We start from the raw sequence: 22,938 nt of genomic DNA, 5'->3' as shown, positions 1-22,938 counted from the left end.
TGTGCAGCAGCCGAAGAACAGGAGGCAAGGATTCGGCTGCTGCAGAAGCCCACGGGCACACACTGCCCTCTTCTCTCTGATAGCCACCTGGTTAAAAAGGAGGAGGAGGTTCCACTGGTCCGAAGCCCATCTGGGAAGTCTAGGAACGCGAGGGGGATCCCTCCCCCCGCGGATGGGCTCCGAACCAGCGGAGCCTCCTCCTCCTTTTTAACCAGGCGGCTATCAGAGAGAAGAGGGCAGCACGTGCCCATGGGCAAGAAGCGCAATGTGGAGCAGAACGGCCTTAATCACGTCGAGCTGCCCAGTAAAAAAAACAACCTTTTTTTCTGTAGAAAAAAAAAGGAAAAAAAAGGGAGGGAATTCCTCAGTCAGGGCACCCTTTGCTCCACCACAGCAGCCTTTTCAAGCAGGATCAGACTAGTTTGAAAGCCTCACCTTCTAGTTCGGCGGGGAAATTCCCTGCCGCCCAGGCTCCATCCCGCAGAAAAAATCCCCTTTGCCGAAGCTCGATAGGTGAGTACTGCCTCCGCCCACCAGAATCTCCTCAGAGAACTTTGCAACTAGTTGAGGAGTGGCGAGCAGCAGATTTGAGCATTTGCATGCATTCAGCCAAGGTCCTGCTTAGCCCCGCTACTTTGGACGACCTGATGGATTTTACGATGGACGTGCACCCCCGGGAGGTGTTGAAGAAGGGCAGGCAGCTCAGCCAGATCCAGGACGACAGGCGCGACGACAGAAAGAAAGAAAGAAAGAAAGAAAGAAAGAAAGAAAGAAAGAAAGAAAGAAAGAAAGAAAGAAAGAAAGAAAAAGAAAACTTATGACCACAATTGAGTCCAAAATTTTGGTTAGTAGGCAAAAGTGAGTGAGTTAAGTGAGTTTCAGCACATTTTTCAAATTGGCCATGCCTACCTGGTCACATGACCACTGAGCCACTCCCACAAAACAGGCCACACCTACAGAATAGGTTCTAAAAATTTTTGAAACCCACCACTGGTATGTATGTATGTATGTATGTATGTATGTATGTATGTATGTATGTATTCTGTTTTTTTATTATTTTTAAACATAAGGTGGCGAATATACCTACTGCTCCTTCTTCCTCCTATTTTTCACACAACAACCCTGTGAGGTTTGCTGAGCTACAAGGTTAGCTGAGCTGAGTGATTTGCCCAAAGTCACCCAGCCAACTTTCTGACAGAAAGTAGGACTAGAACACACGGTATCCCAGTTTTGAGCCTTGTGCCTTAACCACTAGACCAAACTGGTTCCTTTTCTCTTGTTATTTACACTTTTTAAAACTCTTTATTCTTTCTTTTATTTTTTCTTTCTTCTTGTACAATTGTAACCATAATCTTTAATACATTTATTTTTAAGAAAAGAAAAATAGAGTCAGCCGTCAATCTGTCTTCTGTACCGATGGCCTCAGGCAGCCCTTTAATTGATAGGGCCAGGTCTTCAGGAAACAAGTCCTCACAGTGCATTCAGCGGTGGCTGTTGCCAGAAGCCAGGCACCCCTCCAAATGGTTTTGTACAGCTATAATACTTAATAGTCTGCAGTAGTTACAGACCAGTAGTAGTCAACATCTGGCAAATTCCCTGCAGTAAAATGAACAATTAATAGTATTAATAATTGACTCTCAGACCTAGTGTGGTGTCACAGTAAATATTTAGCAATATTTAATAGATGACATGTAACAGTACCAAGAATGGAGAAACGTATAATAATGTATAATTGATTTCAGCTGATTACACAAATCTGTTCCTGCAGAAATTTTTTTAGAGACTTTATTAGCGAATGAATGCTGATCCGTCCCTTGAGGGATTTCCCCTCCAGGATATGGGTGTGTGTGTGTGTGTGTGTGTGTGTGTGTGTGTGTGTGTGTGTGTGTGTGTGTTAATTTACATTCTGAGGAAGAAATGTTCTTTCTCCAAAAGAAGTCCTTGATGAAAAAAATAATTAATTCATGTTTTTCTGTGTCTCGTGATTTCTAAATTTTCACTATTTTCATTTCCTATTTACTAGCTGATTGGATCATTCTCAGCCTATATTTCCTCAGATTAATTTATCTTTTTAATATATTCATTACTTTTTCATCTAAATATGCTCAATATCTCCTAATACAGGTATAATACTATAATATGTGCCATAGCAAAATTATAGTAAGTTAGTCTCTGTTTATTCAGAACATAATACGGCATTCCAGGGAGTACCATTTTTTAATGCTAATATAACCTTACATAATAAACACTGAGGGTTACTAGTACACATTGACAATTATTATTGTTAATTTGTAAAAATAAGTCATAAATCATGCACAAGCCAGAGTAGGATATAGCTTTTCTCAAAGGGTTCTTGCAATAGTCACACAATTTATTCATGCCAGACATAGAAATGATGTGGGTTTATGATACAATAGCATTCCTTATTTGATTCAGACATTCCGTGTCTGATGGATGACGTCCAGTAAATAATAGATTTTATATTAACCAATTATATTAATTTAGCCAATCAAAATCAAAACATAACTTGGATTTAATAGCAGAAGCTTGGTTGGTTATATATTTTTTCTTTTAATTTCCTCTGAGAAATTTCCAAAGACATTGGTTCCTCATTTCTCATTATTCTAAATGAGTGATGGCTAACCTTTTCACCGCTGCGTGCTGAAAGCGTACATGCACATAACAGAGCACACATGAACTTATAATGCAATGCATGTTTGCCCCCTGCACCTCCCATGCTCCCCACACAGGCTCATGTGCCTGCAGAGAGGGCTCTTTGTGCCACCTGTGGCCATAGGTTTACCATCACAGTTCCAAATCATTTTTTCCTCTTCCATTCAACTAGAGACTGCCTGAACAAGGTGTTTAGTGTTGTTGTTGTTTTTTGGCAATGATTTTCAGAAATGATTTGCCATTGCCCCCTTTCTAGGGCCAAGAGAGAATGATTGGCCCAAGTCCACCCAGCTGTCTTTGTGCCTAAGATGGTCTCCCTGTTTCTATGCCTTAATCACTGCACCAAACTGGCTCTCATTTTAAAGCTGTATTTAAAAAAAAAAACGCTGATTCTCTACTTTTTACAAAAGGAACTTTGATATATTAATGCAGTTTTCTTGAAGGAAAATGGATGGAATTAGCTGAGCTCTTGGAGTAAATGAAAAATGCATTAAACCACAAGAGGAACTCAACACCCAGAATGCCCATTTCATGTTAATTATATTTGGAATGACAAGGAGACTACAAAATTTCTTACCTGAGTGTGTATTCTTGTGATTGCATTCAACTGATGTTAATATTCCCATCAGCAATATACATGCATTATTTAGTCATTTAAAGCTACCTACACTGTCTTGTAACTGTTTCACATGGATTGTAGTGAATAGCAGAAATCATCAGCCAGGAAAATTATAATTAAATTGCAATTTTTCATTAGTAATTGGAAGCAAAATACTAATGAAATAATCAGATTGGGAAAGGACTTTGGGTTGCTCTTTTCTTTTCCCATTAATAATTGTCCACAAACATTGTTTTTACCATGTTTTTGCTAAGATGAATAAATTGCCAGTGGATTTAGTTCCCAACATATCGTATAGCTTTCCTTGATAGGGAATAAATATCATTGGTTTTTTTAGCTGTGCTAATGTTTATGCAACATTTGGAAACAATAAATAAACATCTCTTTAATAGAACATTGATGAAGAAAAATAATCACAAACTGCTTTTCTCCCAAGATTTTATATTCATGACTTCATAATATATGCAAATGAAGGAGGATACAAACTGTTAAGGTTCCACACCTGACTATTCCAATATTATGCAAAAATAAATTGAGGCAGCCTCCTTGCCTATAGGACCTTGGGACCCTATCTATTCAGAACTGCCTTTTATTTAGCATTAAGGGCCAGATGGGGAAACCCCTGTATTTTGCAATGGAAAATAATGTAAATGAGAAAAACAGTGATCTAAACTCATTATAGAATTTAGAGGCATAGCTGCCTTTAGGTTAAAACTGAATAAAAATGTCCTAGGGCAATAAATGTTATGAGTCTTCTTTGTCTAGAATGGCATGGGGTCTCTTGCTTGAGCAGGAAAGGGGGTTGGACTGGAACAGAAAAGAAAAATTTGATGGTCCACAGAAAAATTATTTGCATTTTTTATATTGTACTAAATCAGGGGTCCTCAAACTGCGGCCCCTGGGACAGATACATGCAATGAATGTTTGTGTTGCTGCAGAGCGTTTTCCCCTTTGGGGTCTTTTTCTGTGGGTTGGAGGGGGGCAGAAATTCCAACTTGGAAGCTGCTTCGGCCTCCAGGTGTAGGGCTTTGGGTGAAGGCTGGAGGGAAGGGCAGCTAGTGGTGAAGAGCCGGAGGGCCTTGTTCCAGTTGGACTGCATCATGGCCTGGAACTGGCTGATCATCTCAGTCCTCTGAGCCTCCAGGTACTGGTACCTGGCCTTGCACTCCTGCATATATTCCTTCTGCTTGAAAAGCCTAGGCTCGTAGTCCTCAGTGAGGTGCTTCTACTGAGCCTCCTTCTTAGTCAGATTCAATTTGAACTGAGCTGTTTTGCCACCTCTTTCTTGTGGTGGCTGCTTAGCTCCAACAATTGCTTCCCGTTGGGGCCAAATGAGCCTGGGTGGGAAGGCAAGGAGTGGCAAGTAGAGGCTGGTGAGGCACCCCTCGATGTGAGTGACCTGGAGTTGGCCATGCCCACCCAATCACATGACCACCTAATCACACCTACCCAACCATCATTAGGCAGATCATATTAATGGTCTGCGAAATCTAAAATTATGAATTTAGTGGTCCCTGAGGTCCAAAAAGTTGGTGATCCCTGGACTAGAAGACCTCCAAGGTCCCTTCCAACTCTATTAGTATGTTAGATGCCAGTTATGCCCTCCTTCTAAAATGTAATTCTATAAATTGGCAGGAACTGGTGTCTTCAGTTAATGTGGCCCAGATATACCATATATTCTTTAGTCAGTCCTAACTAGTGACATGTGATTAGTTTGAAGTCCAAAATGTTGTGTCTGTATTCATGTTTTTAATCTATTTTTATTTTATTCAAAAAAAGTTAAAATACAAGTCACCATTTTTAAAAGAAATACAGAAAAAACAAAACAAACAAGACATTTAAAATGTTCACTAAAAATCTAATGCATATATACAAATCGACCCCCCCTTTTATTGAATACTGATTAATATATTATAACAATATTAGTTTCCCACGCCTTGCAAAACAGGCTCAAAGAATTTTAAACTACCAAGTTATTAATTATATTTCCAAAGTTATTAACCTGACATCTATATACTATATTAATGGCAAGACAGTTCACAGGAAAGAACAACAATAATAATAAAATACAAGATTAAAATTTCAAAAGCCTCTTCCAACAAAGTGTTATTGTAATCACTATGTAGAAAATTTACTTTGGCTTCTTAACTATCACAAATCATCCCAAGAATTAACATTGTTTCATCCTGGATCAAATATTAACATTTAATTCTTAATGATAGAACTTTAGGCACACCAGTTATCTGAATATATTTAAAATATTGAATTTTTTCTTTGATTAATTCCTCAATCTTAGGGCAGCATTATCTACATTAAAAAATCATTCAATGTTCTGCAAATGTTCCATATAATAATACAATACAATACAATACAATAGTAGAGTTGGAAGGGACCTTGGAGGTCTTCTAGTCCAACCCCCTGCCTAGGCAGGAAACCCTACACCCGTGATGGCGAACCTATGGCACGGGTGCCACAAGTGGCACGTGGAGCCATTTGTCAGGGCACGTGAGGCGCTGCCCTGTCAGCTGGCCAGCGTGCATGCGCGTGCTGGCCAGCTGAGTTCACCTTTTTAAAAGCTATTTTTCGCCTTCCCCAGGCTCCAGAGGCTTTATAAGAGCCTGGGGAGGGCTTCAGGGACCGTCCGAGGCTTCCCTGATGCCTTCGGAGCGCTTAAAACCACCCTCCGAGCAACTCCGGTTTGCTCGGAGGGTGGTTTTAAGTGTTCCGAAGGCTTCAGGGACCGTCCGAGGCTTCCCTGATGCCTTCGGAGCGCTTAAAACCACCCTCCGAGCAACTCCGGTTTGCTCGGAGGGTGGTTTTAAGTATTCCGAAGGCTTCAGGGACCGTCCAAGGCTTCCCTGATGCCTTCGGAGTGCTTAAAACCACCCTCCGAGCAACCCAGAAGTCACTTCCGGTTTGCTTGGAGGGTGGTTTTAAGCGCTCCGAAGGCTTCAGGGAAGCCTCCGGACAGTCCCTGAAGCCTCCGGAGGGCCTCCGGGGGGTCAGGGGAGGCTCTTTTCGCCCTCCCCAGGCTCCTATAAAGCCCCTGGAGCCTGGGGAGGGCAAAAAAACTATGTAAAAATGGGGAGGTTGCGCATTGTGCGCGCATGCACACTGGGGGGGTTGCGCATTGCATTATAGGTGCGGCACGCCCGCACTCGACCCCCCTGCGCTCCCCCCACTTGTGGCACGCGAGCCAAAAAAGGTTCGCCATCACTGCCCTATACCGTTTCAGACAGATGGCTATCCAACATCTTCTTAAAGACTTCCAGTGTTGGGGCATTCACACCTTCTGGAGGCAAGCTGTTCCACTGATTAATTGTTCTAACTGTCAGGAAATTTCTCCTCAGTTCTAAGTTGCTTCTCTCCTTGATTAGTTTCCACCCATTGCTTCTTGTTCTACCCTCAGGTGCCTTGGAGAATAGTTTGACTCCCTCTTCTTTGTGGCTCCATGGCTCAGGACCTAGGTACTTGCGGGATCGCATCCTACCACACACTTCCCTGCGACCGATTCACTCTCACAGGGAAGGACTCCTCCGGGTGCCGTCCACTAAGCAATGCCAACGGGCGGCGCCTAGGAGTAGAGCCTTCTCTGTGATGGGCCCAACCCTCTGGAATGACCTCCCCCCGATATCAGAACCACCACCGACTTCCGCTCCTTTCGACAAAAACTGAAGACTCACCTGTTCCGTTTAGCCGGCCTGGCCCATTTATAGTCTTATTCTACCTCCTGGCAGATATTTTAATTGGGTATTTTTAGGGTATATAAATATTGCTTTTAATTACTTTACTTTAGATATGTACAGTTTTCTTATTGCCTCCTCTTTGTGTTTGTATTTTCTATTTATTGATGTGTTTTTATTTGACTGTACACCGCCCCGAGTCCCTTTGGGGAGAGGGGGTGGTATAAAAATCTAAATAAAAGTAAAGTAAAGTAAAGTGGCAACCCCTGAGATATTGGAACACTGCTATTATGTCTCCCCTAGTCCTTCTTTCTCTTAAGCTAAACATACCCAGTTCCTGCAACCGTTCTTCATATGTTTTAGTCTCCAGTCCCCTAATCATCTTTGTTGCTCTTCTCTGCACTCTTTCTAGAGTCTCCACATCTTTTTTACATCGTGGCGACCAGAACTGAATGCAATATTCCAAGTGTGGCCTTACCAAGGCATTATAAAGCGGCATCAATACTTCACGTGATCTTGATTCTATCCCTCTGTTGATGCAGCCTAGGACTGCGTTGGCTTTTTTGGCAGCTGCTGCACTCTGCTGGCTCATATTTAAATGGTTGTCCACTAGGACTCCAAGATCCCTTTCACAGTTACTACTACTGAGCAAGGTATCATCTATACTGTACCTGTGCATTCCATTTTTGTTGCCTAAATGTAGAACCTTACTCTTTTCACCATTGAATTTCATTTTAGTAGATAGTGCCCAATGTTCAAGTTTGTCAAGATCCTTCTGTATCTTAAGCCTATCTTCTGGAGTGTTGGCTATTCCTGCCAGCTTGGTGTCATCTGCAAATTTGATGAGTTCCCCATTTATTCCCTCATCCAAATCATTGATGAAGATGTTGAAGAGTACTGGGCCTAAAACAGAGCCTTGGGGTACTCCACTGCATACTTCCCTCCATGTAGATGCAGTTCTATTGAGAATTACACGTTGAGTTCGGTTGGTTAGCCAGTTACGAATCCATCTGGTGGTGATGCTGTCTAACCCACATTCTTCTACTTTATCTAATAGTAGGTTATGGTCTATATATTATTTGCTCTTTTTTCTTGTCTAATTCTTATCATTAACACAATTAATGAGTTGCAAGTAAAAGTTTCCTCCAGATTCTGACAAATCCACCTTAAATGGCCTGGACAGCAGAGAATTCTTCTACAGCAGATTTGAATGCTGAAGATGGATTGTGGTTAGATGACTGTAGGAACGTCCCATTTTCTAAAGAAAATGTCCCATTGTCTAAAGTGTTACATCAGTGGCACTTAGGCCCACTGATGTACCACTTTATGTAAACAAGTGTAACCAACTCACATCCAAGTCACATGGCTTTAAAATCCATTCTTTGAATGTAGGGACCTTAGGCAATTTCAGCATGGTACTACCAACATTTCAGCACTAGATAGATAACCAAACATCAAACCAATTCATATTGAGCAATCCATTAAGCTACTTCCCATGTAATAGACCAAATGTCACCAATATGATCTACGTTAATAAAAAAACAAAGGAAAAGTAGAGAAATTATACTTGAAATATACATGTAAAACTTATGCATAGTTGAATCCAAACTACTGACTTTTGACATTTTAAGCAGAATGATTTGACAGTAATTCTTTAAAAGTTTGATTTATTCACTTATGCTGGCCTTATTTACTCTCCTGCTGATTTAATGTTATATGCTCTCAGTTTTGTCCAGAAACAATAGATTTTGCACTTTAATATGAGCTTCCCTAATTTCTAACTTTCAGATCGATGTGTGAAATGAAAGGCCGCCATCCTTCAAATTTTCAGATTTGGAGAGGAAGCACTCAGATATTAATATATTTAAACAGATTCATATATTAGTAAGCAAAGAAAATGTATATAACTACTTGCTTTTCTCTCTGCTTTATAGCCAGTAAAGTTGCTCTTCTGAATTCATTTAATTAATTTATGGTAAGCAAACCTGCTTGCAAAAATAGCTAGGCATGCCATATCTGAACTGCCAAAATTCAAACACTAGATCCATGATGGCGAACCTATGGCATGCATGCCAAAAGTGGCACACAGAGCCATCTCTCTGGGCATGCAGAGCCATTGCCCATTGCTCTTCCAGTTCCGATGCACCAGCCAACTGGTCCTCACTCACGTAGGAGTGCCAGAAACCAAAAGAGCAGCCATGCGCCCACAGGGAAAATGATCTTCAGTTTCCGGAGCGTACATGCATGCAGGCCACCTGGTCTTCCGGTTTCTGGCATGCATGCACACACAACAACCAGTTGCCCAGTGCCATTGTGAACCAGAACCCACAAGGATAGCAAGAGCAAGGGGAGCAGAGCTGCTAGCCAGGATGGGAGGGCCGGGGTTCCCCTTCCTCCCTGCCCAAGCAGGCTTCTTACACAGCCCCAGCCCTCCAGCCCGCAGCACTGCCATGCATCTGTGGTCTGGAGTGTCTGGCCAGCTCAGGCACATGGGACAGGGTTTGCTGGCTGGGTGGCAGGCTGCCCCACTTGCTGCTCCTGCCGCTGCGAGGGGGCGACAGTGGTTCTCACGCTGCCACTCCCAGCTGGGATGCTGGACTAGAAAAAGCAGGAAGAGCTGCTGTCGGGGAGACGAGCTGCCCCAGGAGGACTGGAGAAGAGCACAGCATGGAGACACCGCTGAGGGAGAAGTGATGATTAAGGCTTTGGTTGAATTATGGACAAGAACCTTAAGAATAACTCCAAGCTCCTTCTGGAACCTAACTGGATTTATTAGGTGTCTAGGGTGGATTAACTGAAAAAATCCAATCTGGTTGGAACAGAGGATAACATAGGGGGAGATCCAACACAGAAAAAGATATGACCATGATGAGATTGATATTAATTCCGCCTATGTCGAGATCTCATCACAACTGCTCCGGGGAAGCAGGTCAAGTCCTTGGGGATCTGGGTCAGGACCATGGTAGCCAAGAGCTTTATCTAAATTTGCATCTAGGGAAAACATGTCAAACTCTCTCAAGATCATTCCTAGGAAATTTTATTGTTAATCCAGCCAAACTGTCATGAATGCTGCAGTACAACAGGGCCACTAGTACATTAGAGTAATCCCAAATAATCCCTAGAGCATGAATTTCACAATGAGGGTGAACCAGTCATCCTTGACACAATGCCCTTGAAAGCCACAAGATTCTCCATATAATAATACCCATATTCTGCCCTTATTCTGAATTTTCAGTTATGCTGCACTAGTAACTCATCAGGGCACAACTCCCAGAAAGAAATCCTCACCTCCAGGCCCAACCAGATCCTAGTCATCATGCTACTCAAGACCAAATTGCATGTGCTCGTTTTTCTAGTAGCTGGTAAAATTAAATTCCCTCTCTGCTCCTCCCCAAACCCAAGACTATTCTTTTGATAACAAAAACAAACAAAGCAAAACAAAGTTCCATTAAGAATTGGGGGGAAAGACATGCATATCAATTACATGAATGCAATTAGAGACAAGTTAATCACTACTAATTCTACCTATTTTGACATGGCTTAACAATTTCTTTGTCCTTAGATCAATACATTTGAAAAAGCAATTCAGTCTTCCTATGGATAAGAAATGGCTGCTTAGGGTGATGGAGGAATTCTTAGGAAAAGAACCCATCCATCAGCACTCTATAATATACAAATGAGAAAGTTGCATTGAAGAATTTGTGAAAGGATGTAAATTAAATTATTGCCATTAAGGGAAAAAATAGTTGTGATGGTCAATCAATGAATTGATTATGTGTCATGGTGCTTTAATTATCTCACTAAAATGCCTAAACTAGGACCATTATTAATTGAATAATCCATTGTGCTCAGTAAATTTACTAATGGCAAACATACAAACATTGCATTTTCTTTTCTTTTTTAACAACGTAGCTAGCAAATGGATGAAAACAAAGGCATTGCCTCTCATAACACAGCATTTGATACTACATACTCAGTGGACATTTTTTTTTCTCCCAACATGGCTTTCTTTGCTCTTTCTGAGCAAAGCAGAGATTTCCAAATATTCTTCACTGTTGTAGAGTTGAATAACAGAATCTTGAATGTCTGTCAGAATTTATATCTGCCCCATTTTATCCCAAACAAAAGCAAGATGGAAGTTATTCTGAGTTGCTTTCTCATTCTTCCCACTTTCTCAAGATTGCTTTGCCGTGTCTTCTCCCTTCATGGCTCCTTTCTGCCTTTTCCTTCCCACAGCCAGTGAAATAGTATTTTGGAAAGGCCTTTTAGAGACAGGAGAAAGAACCACAGACTGGATATAGTTGCATAAGAGGCAGCTGAGTCTGCAGAAGAAATGGGGATGTGGCAAACATCTCCAAAGAGACTTTCCCATTTTTTAGACTGGAAAGGAAAAGGCAGAGATGAACTTTCAGATTTGGAAAATTCTATAAATGTAATGTAATCGTCTAAATATGTAAAAACGGCTGTGTGTGTGTGTGTGTTCCAGCATAACTTGGTAACGTCTCAAGCAATTTCAACCAAACTGGTACACAGATGACTTGCTTTCTTATACTTCCTTCATATTGAATTGTACATTTTAAATCAAGAATCTTTATGAATTTTACTATCAATGTACCACCATTCTAATTTAGCTTGAATTATTTAAACATGCTTTTATCTGGAACCATGTATTATTGTATTTGTATTTAAAGACACCACCACCTACTGGCATTCATTAACTATTCCAATAAACCTCCAATAGTTACCCTCTTATAACATATTCTGAAAGGACAAAAAAAATCAATTAATAAGATATCCCCCCCCCTTTTTTAAGGCTTATATCAAATTGTTTTTACCAATGCCAACACATGTAGAAATCATTAAACATTATCCATTAGCATATTATTATTATTATTATTATTATTATTATTATTATTATTATTATTATTATTATTATTATTATTATTATTATTATTATGTGGTTCATATTTGGTGAGATTCACAGCCTTTGGGGCTGGTTGGTAGCTCAACAGCTCGAGTCCTAACCAAGGACCTAGGAACTGTTAAGGTATCGCCGAAGGATATAAGTTGTTATTATTGCATCAACAGAATTGTATCACAGCGGCCAGTTGTTTTGCCGGATTTGGCATTAATTACTAGTCGGGCCCCACCCAGGGGCCTACGACGTCGTAACGTATTTTCGTAATATGTGTGCGGATCTTATGAAAAAAATCAATTAATAAGTAGTAGTAGTAGTAGTTGTTGTTGTTATTATTATTATTATTATTATTATTATTATTATTGTTGTTGTTGTTGTTGTTGTTATTGTTATTATTATTGTTATTATTATTATTATTATTATTATTATTATTATTATTATTATTATTATTATTATTATTATTATTATTATTGTGTCAACAGAATTGTATCACAGCGGCCAGTTGTTTCGCCGGATTTGGCATTAATTACTAGTCGGGCCCCACCCATACAATCTAGCTATGATAAAGACTGTAAAATGGAAGGTTTTTATGGTAAAAAAAAACTGAGGTAGATAAAATCAGGTACTGATGAAAAAGTAATTAAAAAACTATATGGATATTTGCTAGAGGTTAAACTAAAAAAAGAACAAGTTAAAGAACCTATGATAGCTTGGGGGAAAAAAATTTGAAATGGGAGAAATTGTGTTCCCAAAATTATAAAATGACAATGCCAACAGCTTATAAGGAAAATTTGTATAAGATGTTTTACAGGTGGCATCTACCCCCAACGAGAATAGCAAGAATGTTCAAGAACAAATCCGAAAAGTGTTGGAAATGTCATCAGACACCCGGATCATACTACCACATGTGGTGGACTTGCACAGAAGCTAAAAGGTATTGGACTAAAATCCACACGTGGTAGGAGAAAATAACACATAAACACATAGACTTTAAACCAGAGACTTTTTTATTGGGCATTGTACCAGATACATATAATAAAGACTTGAAATATTTGATCGTAAATATTTTAACGGCAGCCAGAATTGTATTTGCAAAAAATTGGAAAAATGACAAAATACCAACGCAGAGGATGTTATTCGAAAAACAATGGAATGTGCTGAAATGAGTAAATTGACATTTGAAATTAGAGAGCAAGACGATGAACAATTTTATAAGAGTTGGGACTTGTTTTATTAATGGATACAATTATCATAATTTTGAATTGTAATAATATAATGTGATATGAGATACTATAACGACATATTACTTTTATATAGACTGTATAGATTTATAATAATGTAATGGAATATTGGTATATATATGAATTGAATATTTAGAATATCTTGTTTAAAATGAAGAAATAATAATTGTAGTTGAATATATGAGACACAATGATAAAGATGTATTTATATACCTTTGATAGATATTTTATGATTTTACATATAATTGAAAGTAATGATACACAAATATAAAATGGTGAATCTTTTTTTTATACACTGCAAGAAATATCAGAATAAGATAGATGATACCATAAATATATGTTATTATTTAATAGATTTACAATGATGTAACAGATAGCATACATATGAATTTAATCCTTAGAATACATGTTTAAAAGGAAGAAATTATAAGAGTAAACTGAATATATGATTTACAATGACAATCAATGTACTAATGTATATTTGGTTGATAACTACTGATTTTATATGCAACTGAAAGCGGTGATGCACAAATGTTTGTGACCAAACAACATGCTAAATAGATATGTAACTGATGATATTTTTGTGTATGTTTTTGTTTGTTTTAAAATAAAATAAAAAACTTTAAAAAAGCATCTCTGTGAAAAACATATCACAAGGGAAGAGGTTTACCCCAAATTATCAGTAATAGGAGAAAAGTAGTTGATGATAATGATGATGATGGTATTAGATAATGATACTAGGTGACAATTATGATATTAGATTATGATAATAACAAAATAACAGAGTTAGAAAGGACATTGGAGGTCTTTTAGTCCAACCCCCTGCTCAGGCAGGAAACAAGCAGTTTTCCATTCTCTTCTTAAAAACTTCCATTGTTGGAGCATGATGTTATAGGATGATGGATGATGATGATGATGAGCATGATGTTATAGGATGATGGATGATGATGATGGTGGTGATGGTGATGATATTATATCATATCTCTGACTGGCTTTTTCCTCACTTCAATAGATTCTGAGATTTATATTTTTTCCCATCTAGGAATCATGCATTCCCCAAGCTAACATCCAACAATATTGCTCTACATATTTACATAAGAGCATGTCGTTTTTAGGTTTCCAAGTTGGTTTCTGAGTTTCTCCTACTTTGTGCAGTTCTCGTATGTGTCTTTGTAGCTCTTCTGAGTTATCTCACAAGATAACCATATACCCTGACTAATTTTTAACTTATTAATCTGAAAGTGAAAGGTGATGATTTTCTGTCACTTGAGCAGCAACATTTTGGCTTCAAGAATTAAATCGTAAAGAGTGAAAGTTCACACTTCCTAGAAGAAACATATAATATCTGTTGTGAACTAGGAAAAGATAGAATCATTGGAATTCATAGGCTATTGTAAAACAATTCAACATGTGCTCAGTCTACTGGCATCCAAATGTTTATCAGTTATCTGATATAACCCTGATACTGGAAAACATTTCACATGTTGGTCACACAATTTTAAAAAGCCACAGACAACCCACCTTTAGCATCTTATGACTATTACCTTTGTTGTTTGTATCTTATGATTTCTTTTATTTAATATCTTACGACTATCACTGAGTATTGTATCTTATAATTCATGATGATTGTATTTAATGATTATGATCATGATTTGTCACTTGTTGCTTGTAAGTACACTGAGAGCTTATGCACCAAAGACAAATTCCTTGTGGGTCCAATCACACTTGGCCAACAAAAAAAATGTATTCTATTTTAATTGACCAGCATTGTGGAGGACTGAGCTTCAAATAGCATTTTTGAAGTATTGGACAAAATCATGGAGAAAAATGTTCTTGATGGCCTATTAGTCATAACTGTTAGATGGATAGAATAACACAATCAGAGCCAAATTCTGATATAATTTGGAGAAACATTGCCTGTATGGTTTGCTTATGGGTTTTTGAAAGTATCATGCTGGACAACTAGAATATTTATGTACAGGTCTTTGAGAAATCAAATATATTTTCTTATGATTCATTTAAACAAGCATGTTATTGCTCGAGCTACTCCCAAAATTCCCTCCTCCAATGTATTATTCATGTGAAGCAGCATCACAATATGAAAGGAGGTTGAGGGACATGTCAGCTTTGAGGTTGCAGAGTTCTTCCCACAGCTATGCTCAACTTTTATGCGTTAGGCACAGCTGAGACAGGGAAACCAACAGAATGTAGACTTTGACTGACAGAAAAGACACAGGAGGTCTTCCATATCTTGAAAAGTCAAGAACACTTGTATGATTACATAAATAAAATATTTATAATCATACCCTATCCCACATTCTCTAGGTTTCACTCTTTTTAATAATGCAGACCTTTCAGATCCAGCCTCTTAAGAAAATCAATAATGAAATAATAGTAATTAATAGTGGCTAAGATTTATGGAGTGGTTTGTTTGCCTTTCAGATCAGCTATCCTCTAGGCATTCTAACATAGTAATGGATTGACCAGGCCTCTTTAGACCCATTATAGACCCATTTGAATTGAAGTACCAACATAGGAGGAGAAGAATTATTCAAAAGCCTGTCATTATTTATAAAGTATTTAATGAATGTACAATGTAAGTAAATTGACAACAAAGGTAAGAGGCCTTCATGGCCCTGCTGATTTAATTTTGTTCCCTAAATGAAATTAAGATCACAATTTTAAATATGTATACACAATAAGGCTGTGCCATTCAGCACAGATTTATTTGAATTGGAGATCTGAGATTCAAAGAATGTGCAAATCAATTCAGGCTAGTGATTTGACATTAGAGGACAAACAGACATGCAACCACTTCATGATTCAATCTGTAAAAAAATACTCATTAGTAATTAATAGAGAAGCATCAACATGCCTTCATTTTATTTTTTTTCATAGAAGAGAATGAAGTTAGCTGAAATAGTAGAGTCTGTAGAGACCACAAATTCAGTAAGAAGGATCTTATCATAATATATTTATTATAAACATTCTCCCTGTATGTCTTTCAAAGCAAAGGGGATTTGAAGAAAGGACAGTAATACAACAATAGCCACTAAATTGATCAGCAAAGTGCCAGGTGATGTTTATTGAATTAATGCAGAACATATCTTAAAAATAAAGGTAAAGGTTCCCCTCGTACATATGTGCTAGTAATTCCCGACACTAAGGGACAGTTCTCCTCTTCGTTTCAAAGCTGAAGAGCCAGCACTGTCCGAAGACGTCTCTGTGGTCATGTGACCGGCATGACTAATTGCCAAAGGCTCACTGAATGTTTCCCACCAAAAGTGGTTCCTATTTTTCTATTTGCATTTTTACATGGTTTCGATGTTCTGTAGGGAGAACGAGGCAGGCAGGAACTGAGGCAAGGCAGGTTGAAGCAACCTTTATTAACAGTTTAACACAGCAAAATGTATTGCAAATCTCAAACCGGCAAACAGCAACATTTGACAGCTGACAGCCCTTTTTATACTAGAGCTGTCAGATGCTGAACCAATAGAATGGCTGCATTCTCCCGCCAGCTGGCTGCTCGCATCTCAACCAATCAGGGGCCAGCAATGATAGTCAATGGCGTCGTAGCCTCGAGGACTTAACATTCGAACTTGTAGATTGGCAGAAACTGGGACAAGTAATGGGAGCTCACTCCATTATGCGGTGCTAGGGATTTGAACCGTCGAACTGCCGACCTTTCTGATTGACAAGCTCAGTGTCTTAGCCACTAAGTCACCACGTCCCATTTAGAAAATTTCCTACTCCAACTTAAAATTAAATACTCTCATAAACCATTTAAAAGATACATTTAATTTTTCACAATGGATTCTGGGTAAGTAAGTATAATATTGAAGAACGCCCACTGTTTTAGAACATAGAAACATAGGGCTGGAACGGATCTCGTAGGTCCTTTATTCCAACCCTGATCTTATACAATCCCAGCCAAATCCTTTATGGGATGGGGTAATTTTGCTTATTCTTTATACTGGGGCCAGGTAACTTGGCATAGATAGTTGACTATCTAGCCTCCAAGGAAAGACTCCATTTATTTCTACCTTTTATAGGGTTTGCCTGGCTGAACAATGACAAAACCTGGCCTCTTCTTAAGGAGTCCCGTTTGTCAGGATTGCAATTTGCTGACCATATTCAGAATGCTTATGCCTTCTCTACACAGATTGTACAGTCCATTGTGTAGAGGAGGCAAAAGCATTCTAACACACTGAGGTATAAGCCCACAGACTTGCTCCCTTGCCCATTCTTGACAGCAGTAAAGAGACCAGCATCTCTGAATATTAATCTGACGGTTGTCCAGGATGAAGCCCAAAACAAGGTTAGCATTCATCCTGAAAGAGCTTAGTGAGCCAATAAAACTCATTTTTGTCAATTGTGCCATCTATTTGTGTCGATGTTAGAGAGCTACTTTCACCACTCGGGAGAAACCCCCAGATTGTTGTCTCCAATTTGGGTTTGAGCCTGGTGCATTAAAGAACATCAGGTGCAGATTTTGTTTCCTTTTATTGAAGCACTTCAGCAAAAGGGTCCCAACTAGCAAAATGCCAGGACCCAAAACAAAGGATTCACCAAGCTTTATACAGTTTTTCAAGGTGGGTAAAGAAACATTGTCTAATAGGCATTCTGAAAGTTTTCTAAAGCAGTGGTCCGCAACCTTTTGGGCACTTAGGACTAGTTCCATGGAGAAAGTTTTTTCTTTCTTTCTGCGGACTAAAGGTGAATGGTTTTGGGTGCTGCCTTCATCCCACAGATGGGATTTTGCTTGTATGCATGACCTGGTTGTTGGCATGCCATGGACCGGTGTCGATCCATGGGCCGGGGGTTGGGAACCCTGATCTAAAGAATCCTCTATTGGCTCCATGTTATTTCTATTTCTAAAACTTAGCTAATGAATACTTCAAAAGTTACCTAACATATTCTATTGGCTCTATTTCAACTCTACTCCTAAAAGTTAACTAATTGGCATCCTAGAAGACTTTGAGCAAGTGTTCTGTTGGCCCTGTCTTAGCCTTATACCTTATCTTGTCGTGTATGATATGCATGACAGTCACCTCTTGTTTTCTACATTGAAAGGGGTCCCACCTGTCTGCACTCTCTTTTCCTTTTTCTTTGTTATGCAGGCCTTGCAAATATCTGAGTTCATGCCATAACCTTGCATTTTTAGAGCAACTGGCCCTACAGCAAATGAAAGGTCCAGCTCCCCCACAGTAATGAAGTCTCAATGGTGCATATTGTTAGTAACAACTCCAGAAGGAAGGCAGAAGCCATTAACTTTGCAAAGCACTTGGCATCTACTGGAATCAAAACACCCCCAATTTTCTACTTTGATTCAAAAAAATGTATTTAGTGTTTTCGACTAGTAACCTAAAACGCCATCCAACTCTCATTGAAGCCTTTCCACATCCCTGTTATTTTGGTATAAAAATAATTTGAAGGGTCTAGAAGGCTCTGTAAGTTGTCCATAGGCCAAGGATCATATGTTTTCAGAACATTCAAAACAATAGGATGGAATTTAACAGAGATAACTGCCACATTCTGCACTAAGGAAATAGTAAGCAAATGGATGGATATAACATACCCAGCTTGGTACCAGTAAAAATGAAAAATATCTTGGAATAGTAAACAATTGGATTGATATAAGATAGGGAATACCCAGCTTGGTAGCAGTAAAAAAATATTTTGGAATAATGGCTGATGGCAAACTGAAGGAGACTCGGCAGTATATGTGGCTACAAAAGAAGAAAAAAAGGAATTTAAGGAGTTGAGCTCAATGACCTAAATCCACTCTTCCAACTGTATGATTCTATGTTAAAATAAAAATAATGATGTTCCTTCTTAATCTTTTTTTGTATTTTATATTGTCTTCTCTGTTAATTTACTACTTCTCAATTTCTGTTTCAAGATAATCTTCTAAGAAACATATTTATTCACAACTTTTAACATTTAATGAGACAAAAAATACCTCCTTAGAAGAAATCTCTTCATGCTAAAAAGTGGGCAGTTTTTATCTTTTGAAAATAGCATTCATATTTTCTGTATTACTAGTGAGTTAAAATAATTTTTCACAGGAAAAGTAAGAAATTAATGAACACAGACAAATGTAAACACACATTGATATACGAAGAGTAATATTGTGAGATACTTCAGGAGGTAACTATTGGTTTTGAAATACATTTCAGGTGCATACATTTTGTTGGTTCATTCACACTTAATGGTATGCACCCTTTGTGGAAAACAACAAAGAAGTATAGATAAAATCATTGTGCATACTGCACACAGTGTTTAAACCTGAATCCATAACGAGTTACCAAATGGCCAATAAAGGGAAGACATGATCTTTTTATCACTGTGTCCTCTGTCTGTTGGGCATAACTTTAAAATTAAATATTGTCCAGACTTTTTAGCATCTTTTCTAAGCACTTTTTTTTGCAACACAGTGCTTCCCTAATAAGTGCTAACCACATGTTAACAAGGTCTACTCTAAAACCTTGATTACTACTCTGCAGCCAGCTTGCACTGCTGCCTGAAATTGACAAGACTTTAATCCATTGCATGCTGAAGACTTTTGCCTCTAACCAATTCTAGCACATTCCTGGGATTGAAAAACATATTTATGATTTTGGAAAAAAATGATTTCAAGTACACTTTTTGCAGTTTTTCACTGCATCTTCTGTTGTGGATGCCAAGTAAGTTAAACAATTAGTGTTTCCTCCAATTCACACCATTGGTCCTCCTTTCCAATTGCCTGAATTTTTCTTTGTCTATTCAGATATCTGATAACCCTACATGTAGGTCTCCACTGCAGATACAGATTTTTTTCACAAAATACTTATATACATCATCAGAAGGGACTTTTGTAAATACTAAACCTACATGGGCCCCTATCAGCACAGTTCAAAGAAAAGAGGAAACCTGAGCACACATTACTTCCATAAACACATAAGATGACATGATCTTCTCAGTTGTTCATTTTGATGACCGCTGGATTGGCAAAACCTGCATTTACTGCTAGTTTACAATAATGCTTTATATTAGTCTGGCAGAGAGTAACTTCCCAAATCTAAAGGCATACGGTATTATAAAATTGCAGCAAAGCTCTGAGAAATTCATGCATATTCATCTGGTGGTGTAAATCATATGACTCTAAAATTGAAGAACCTAAAACCCATTAAAAGTATAGTTACAAACATGGCATTGCAAATGTAACACAGTTATGGATGTTGAATCAACTCAGAATGTGATTTCCTAAAAGCTTCAATATTCTTATATAGGATTTACAGTAGCATTATTCAAAAAGGAAAGCTAAAACAAGGCATATATGTGGTGCATACATGATGATGTATGAGGCCTCACAAAGGGCCCACAGATGCCTCAGCTGGGTCTGCCTCATCAGCAGTGGGAAGAAAAGACAAACAAGGTCATACTTAGCGGTTGTAGGCTGTAGCATAGGTAGACAATGGTAGAATGTAGGGTGGCTAAAAAGGCAGGGATGGGAGGAGATAAGCAAATGGGAGCTGAAGCAGAAGCAATTGTGGAGGATTGTTTGAGGTCCTCACCTAATAACCACAAGTGGAACTACTGGAACTGCTGTCATTAAACACTACAGTCATGTGATGTTTTGCCTAATGACTTCTTTACTTAGCAACATACATTCCAGTTCCAATTAGGGTTATTATATCCTCCACAAAGATGTAGATATGAATCTATTTGTAGAACACATTGACCAGAATTGGAATGAGAAGATGGGGAGTTCTCTGGCAAAGTATCATTCACGGTTTTGTTGAGACATAAAAGAAATTAGACTACATGAGTTTGCTTTTGATTCTGCCCTCTGGAGTAGAACATTAGTAGTATTAATTTCAATGCTTGATTTACAATATGATCTCAGGACAAGCCAGAATGAAAATTATTCCTACTTATAATAATATTTAAAAAATATAGCTCTGGAGTGCCATAAAGAATTGTCGTTCATTAAAATCAGAAGCAAATATTTCCACTCTCTTCCATGACATACTGGAGTGGAAGAAAAGGAAAGTAGGAAGCATGGAAAATGTTCTACAATGGCTTTCCTGTTGGCTCTGAATCTATGTAATTTATGTATTTAAGAGGCATAGTAAGAAAATGGAAAGTTGTCTGATGTTAATGTTTTTGTATATTTCAAATACTCCTCTTTGGGATTCCAGAAAATGTCTACATAACACTCTGATGAAACTAGCCATGTGAGCTGTCATGAAGTTGTTGTTTTGTTTATATGATCTACACATACTTAGGCACATGCTATCCTGCTGGACACTTAATTCACACTTTTAATGGCATGCAATTATTTTGTTATGATGTTATGTTATGTTTTATGTTATGTTATGCCTTCAAATCGGCCTTGTCTCCTGGCAATTATCTGGATAAGTCCATACAATTTTCTTGGTAACCTTTTTTGAAAGTTTTGGCCATTGTCTTCTTGCTAGAGCTGCAAGAGAGTCATTGGTCTTTGGAAACCTGGCTCACGGACTCTCAATTTCTAACTGTTGCATTTCACCTTTACACAAAACTTGTGCTGTCACACAAAAAAATGCCTGCAACAGCTCAATAATGTGAATGGCTCTCACAGAAGCATGGCAAAATGACAAAAACTGTCTATTGTAATTATTGGAATGTTAATATCTCATCCAGTGATCTATCACTGACTTTATTTTACTGTACTTTGAAGCCAGCAATAAATATCTCCTAAGGGACAATCTTGGGGGATTGTACTGGACTTCATATTTATTTCTTTACAACTGTTTCACGTCACTAGCTGTGATTGATAGCCTTTTGATATGACATTATGGAGGAATGTGCAGAAGCTTTCAGTCAATAATAGCTGCAAAGTTGATGAGTTTTCCATCTCTTTTTGGGGGGCTAGAAGATTTTGAGCACAAAGAGAAGAACGGAATTATGTTGGATCATGTATCTATTCATTCCCTATTCATACATAGTTTTATATCAAATCTATCAATTTTTCATTGTTGTCAGTTTAGTCATAGAGAAAAATAATGTGTTGGGTCTTTTAAATTGTCATGGACAAGCAATAATGTCTGAGTTTCCATCCTGAGAATCCATCTATTAAAGCTCTGTGAAATGCTAACCTTGATGATTTTGGGAGACCATTATAATAATGAAAATTAGCATTACAGCCTATCACTGCTTTGTTAAATTCATATTTGGATTTTACTGTAGTCATTAAAGTAAGAAATTATTTTCTTCCTTTCCACTGTTTGATTTTCATGCAGCATCTCCAAGTTTCTACACAAAGTTATATCAAGTAAGTAGATACTCACAATACCATTTCCACCTTGAAACATATGAGGTACCCATCTACATCTTCATCTAGGATTTCTGTATATGAATTATGTATTGTCAGAAGAGTGTGATGTATTTGATAAGATACAATTGGTTTAGGCTGGTCTACAAGTGGGGAGACCAACATTGTAGTGTACTATAAGCCATGAAATCTTTCAAACTACCTTACAGAGTTATTAATATTGGGAAAAATGGGAGATAATGTTATATCTGCCATCATGACTTTATGAATGAATTTAAATAGCTGAATGAATAATGAGTTGACTTACTAAGGAGTGATCACATGGGTTATTATGCACTTGAGTTATGTACTCTACATATTTCAAAAAAAGGTGTTTTAGAAAGTTTGAAAGTGTAAATGCAGTATGTCTTTTTGAATTGTTAAAGCAACTATATCTTTTTCCAGATAAAGCAATGCATTATTTTTCCTGGACATCTGTTGTTCTTGGACCTCTGCAACACTCATGT

The sequence above is a fragment of the Natrix helvetica genome (assembly GCF_964273705.1).
Source record: "Natrix helvetica genome assembly, chromosome: 4".
Classification (NCBI taxonomy): Eukaryota; Metazoa; Chordata; class Lepidosauria; order Squamata; family Natricidae; genus Natrix; species Natrix helvetica.
This window is presented reverse-complemented; position numbering follows the sequence as displayed.